Source organism: Triticum dicoccoides, chromosome 7A, assembly GCF_002162155.2.
Source record: "Triticum dicoccoides isolate Atlit2015 ecotype Zavitan chromosome 7A, WEW_v2.0, whole genome shotgun sequence".
NCBI classification, from domain to species: Eukaryota; Viridiplantae; Streptophyta; class Magnoliopsida; order Poales; family Poaceae; genus Triticum; species Triticum dicoccoides.
Window position 1 is genome coordinate 701,853,006 of NC_041392.1, and position 5,507 is coordinate 701,858,512.

Below are 5,507 nucleotides of genomic sequence, written 5' to 3' on the forward strand. Positions count from 1 at the left end.
ATATACTCATCAGAAATTCTATAGTGCTCCCACTCACTTCTTTGGAAATACAAGTTTCTCATAAACTTTGTACAAACCCAAAAAATTTTGATCATCATCAAAGCATACATTCCAACTCCGAGATGCTCACTCCAGTCCTTAGAAGGATTGCTGGAGCTTTGCATACTTATTAGCATCTTTCGGGATTGACAAAACCTTCCGGTTGTATCACATACAACCTTTCCTCATTAAAATCGTCGAGGAAACAATGTTTTGACATCCTATCTGCAAGATTTCATAAATAATGCAGTAATCGCTAATATAATTCCAACAGACTCTTAGCATCGCTACGAGTGAGAAAATCTCATCGTAGTCAACTCCTTGAACTTGTCGCAAAACATCTTAACGACAAGTCGAGCTTTCTTAATGGTGACATTTACCATCATTGTCCGTCTTCCTTTTGAAATCCATCTGTACTCATTAGCCTTACGACCATCGAGCCGTTCTGCCAAAGTCTACACTTTGTTTTCATACATGGATCCTCTCTCGGATTTTATGGCCTCAAGCCATTTATCGGAATCCGGGCCCACCATCGCTTCTCCATAGCTCGTAGGTTCATTGTTGTCTAGCAACATGACCTTCAAGACAGGATTACGTACCACTCTGAAGTAGTACGCATCCTTGTCATCCTACGAGGTTTGGGAGTGACTTGATCCGAAGTTTCATGATCAATATCATAAGCTTCCACTTCAATTGGTGTAGGTGCCACAGGAACAACTCCCTGTGCCCTGTCACACACTAGTTGAAGAGACGGTTCAATAACCTCATCAAGTCTCCACCATCCTCCCACTCAATTCTTTCGAGAGAAACTTTTCCTCGAGAAAGGACCCGATTCTAGAAACAATCCATATTGCTTTCGGATCTGAATTAGGAGGTATACCCAATTGTTTTGGGTTTCCTATGAAGATGCATTTTATCCGCTTTGGGTTCGAGCTTATCAACCTGAAACTTTTTCATATAAGCGTCGCAGCCCCAAACTTTTAAGAAACGACAACTTAGGTTTCTCTAAACCATAATTCATACGGTGTCATCTCATCGGAATTACGTGGTGCCCTATTTAAAGTGAATGTGGTTGTCTCTAATGCCTAACCCATGAACGATAGTGGTAATTCGATAAGAGACATCATGGTACGCACCATATCCAATAGGGTGCAACTATGATGTTCGGACACACCATCACATTATGGTGTTCCAGGCGGTATTAATTGCGAAACAATTTCCACAATGTCTTAATTGTGTACCAAAACTCGTAACTCAGATATTCATCTCTATGATCATATCATAGACATTTTATCCTCTTGTCACAATGATCTGCTACTTCACTCTAAAATTACTTGAACCATTCAATAATTCAGACTTGTGTTTCATCAAGTAAATATACTCAACATTTACTCGAATCATCTGTGAAGTAAGAACATAATGATATTCACTGCATGCCTCAGCACTCATTCGACTGCACACATCAAAATGTGTTACTTCCAACAAGTTGCTATCTTGTTCCATCTTACTGAAAATGAGGCTTTTCAGTCATCTTGCCCATGTGGTATGATTTGCATATCTCAAGTGATTCAAAATCAAGTGAGTCCGAACGATCCATTTGCATGGAGTTTCTTCATGCATATACACCAATAGACATGGTTCGCATGTCTCAAACTTTTCAAAAACGAGTGAGTCCAAAGATCCATCAACATGGAGCTTCTTCATGCGTTTTATACCATTATAACTTACATGGCAGTGCCACAAGTAAGTGGTACTATCATTACTATCTTATATCTTTTGGCATGAAAATGTGTATCACTAGACCGAGATTCAATAAACCATTCCTTTAGGTGCAAGACCATTGAAGGTATTATTCAAAAATAGAGTAACCATTATTCTCCTTAAATGAATAACCGTATTGCGATAGACATAATCCAATCATGTCTATGCTCAACGCAAACACCAATCTCGGTGGTAGAGGGAGCGTGCGATGCTTGATCATATCAACCTTGGAAACACTTCCAACATATATCGTCAGCTCACCTTTAGCTAGTCTCCGTTTATTCCGTAGCTTTTATTTCGAGTTACTAACACTTAGCAACCGAACCGGTATCCAATACCTTGGTGCTACTAGGAGTACTAGTAAAGTACACATTAACATAATGTATATCCAATATACTTCTATCGACCTTGCCAGCCTTCTCATCTACCAAGTATCTAGGGTAATGCTGCTCCAGTGGTTGTTCCCCTTATTACAGAAGCACTTAGTCTCGGGTTTGGGTTCAACCTTGGGTTTCTTCACTAGAGCAGCAGCTGAATTGCCGTTTCATGAAGTATCCCTTTGTTCCCTTGCCCTTCTTGAAACTAGTGGTTTCACCAACCATCAACAATTGATGCTCCTTCTTGATTTCTACTTTCGCGGTGTCAAACATCATGAATATTTCAAGGATCATCATATCTATCCCTGATATGTTATAGTTAATCACGAAGCTCTAGCAGCTTGGAGGCAATGACTTTGGGGAAACATCACTATCTCATCTGGAGGATCAACTCCCACTCGATTCAAGTGATTGTTGTGCTCAGACAATCTGAGCACAAGCTCAACGATTGAGCTTTTCTCCCTTAGTTTGCAGGCTAAGAAAATCGTCGGAGGTCTTATACCTCTTGACGTGGGCACGAGCCTGAAATCCCAATTTCAGCCCTCGAAACATCTCATATGTTCCGCGACGTTTCGAAAACGTCTTTGGTGCCTCTACTTAAACCATTTAATTGAACTATCACGTAGTTATCAAAACGTGCATGTCCGATGTTCGCAACATCGACAAACGACGTTGGGGTTCAGCACACTGAGCGGTGCATTAAGGACATAAGCTTTCTACTGATCGCATAATCGCTACTATCAACTTTCAACTATATTTTCTCTAGGAACATATCTAAACAGTGGAACTAAAGCGCGAGCTTACGACATAATTTGCAAAAGGTCTTTTGACTATGTTCAGGATAATTAAGTTCATCTTATGAACTCCCACTTAGATAGACATCCCTCTGGTCATCTAAGTGATCACATGATCCGAGTCAACTAGGCCGTGTCCGATCATCACGTGAGACGGACTAGTCATCATCAGTGAACATCTTCATGTTGATCGTATCTACCATACGACTCATGCTCGACCTTTCGGTCTCCGTGTTCCGAGGCCATGTCTGCACATGCTAGGCTCGTCAAGTTAACCCTAAGTGTTTTCGCTGTGTAAAACTGTCTTACACCCGTTGTATGTGAACGTAAGAATCCATCACACCCGATCATCACGTGGTGCTTAGAAGCGACGAACTGTAGCAATGGTGCACAGTTAGGGGAGAACACTTCTTGAAATTTTGTAAGGGATCATCTTATTTACTACCGTCGTCCTAAGCAAACAAGATGCATAAACATGATAAACATCACATGCAATCAAATAGTGACATGATATGGCCAATATCATTTTGCTCCTTTTGATCTTCATCTTCGGGGCTCCATGATCATCATCGTCACCGGCACGACACCATGATCTCCATCATCATGATCTCCATCATTGTGTCTTCATGAAGTTGTCACGCCAACAACTACTTCTACTTCTATGACTAACGCGTTTAGCAATAAAGTAAAGTAGTTTACATGGCGTTCTTCAATGACACGCAGGTCATACAATAAATAAAGACAACTCCTATGGCTCCTGCCGATTGTCATACTCATCGACATGCAAGTCGTGAATCCTATTACAAGAACATGATCAATCTCATACATCACATATCATTCATCACATTCTTCTTGGCCATATCACATCACAAAGCATACCCTGCAAAAACAAGTTAGACGTCCTCTAATTGTTGTTGCATGTTTTACGTGGCTGCTATGGGTTTCTAGCAAGAACGTTTCTTACCTACGCAAAACCACAACATGATATGCCAATTGCTATTTACCCTTCATAAGGACCCTTTTCATCTAATCCGTTCCGACTAAAGTGGGAGAGACTGGCACCCGCTAGCCACCTTATGCACCAAGTGCATGTCAATCGGTGGAACCTGTCTCACTTAAGAGTACGTGTAAGGTTGGTCCGGGCCGCTTCATCCCACAATACCGTCGAAACAAGATTGGACTAGTAACGGTAAGCATATTGAACAACATCAACGCCCACAACTACTTTGTGTTCTACTCGTGCAAAGAATCTACGCAATAGACCTAGCTCATGATGCCACTGTTGGGGAACGTAGCAGAAATTCAAAATTTTCCTACGTGTCACCAAGATCTATCTATGGAGAGACCAGCAACGAGTAGAAAGAGAGTGCATCTACATACCCTTGTAGATCGTTAAGCGGAAGCGTTCAAGTGAACGGGGTTGATGGAGTCGTACTCGTCGTGATTCAAATCACCGATGATCAAGTGCCGAACGCACGGCACCTCCGCGTTCAACACACATACAGCCCGATGACGTCTCCCAAGCCTTGATCCAGCAAGGAGAGAGGGAGAGGTTGAGGAAGACTCCATCCAGCAGCAGCACAACGGTGTGGTGGTGGTGGAGGAGCGTGGCAATCCTGCAGGGCTTCGCCAAGCACCGCGGGAGAGGAGGAGTACTTGTGAGAGGGGGAGGGTTGCACCAGAACTTCGTCTATAGCTCCCATGCGCCTCCCCACTATATATAGGGGTGGAGGGGCTGGTTTCTTGCCCTCCAAGTCCATTGGGGCGTTGGCCAAGGTGGGAGGAAAGAAATCTCATTATTTCCTTCCCACCGATTGTTATCCCCCCTTTTTAGGGATCTTGATCTTATCCCTTCGGGATATGATCTTATTCCTTCTAAGGGGGGATCTTGGTGCGCCTTGACCAGGGGTGTGGGGCCTTGCCCCCACTACCCACATCCATGTGGGTCCCCCCATGCAGGTGGGCCCCACTCCGGAACCTTCTAGAACCTTCCCGGTACAATACCGAAAAATCCCGAACATTTTCCGGTGGCCAAAATAGGACTTCCCATATATAAATCTTTACCTCCGGACCATTCCGGAACTCCTCGTGACGTCCGGGATCTCATCCGGGACTCCGAACAACATTCGGTAACCACATACAAACTTCCTTTATAACCCTAGCGTCATCGAACCTTAAGTGTGTAGACCCTACGGGTTCGGGAGACATGTAGACATGACCGAGACGTTCTCCGGTCAATAACCAACAGCGGGATCTGGATACCCATGATGGCTCCCACATGTTCCACGATGATCTCATCGGATGAAACACGATGTCAAGGACTTAATCAATCCTGTATTCAATTCCCTTTGTCTATCGGTATGTTACTTGCCCGAGATTCGATCGTCGGTATCCAATACCTTGTTCAATCTCGTTACCGGCAAGTCACTTTACTCGTTCCATAACACATCATCCCGTGATCAACTCCTTGGTCACATTGCGCATATGATGATGTCCTACCGAGTGGGCCCAGAGATACCTTTCCGTTTACACGGAG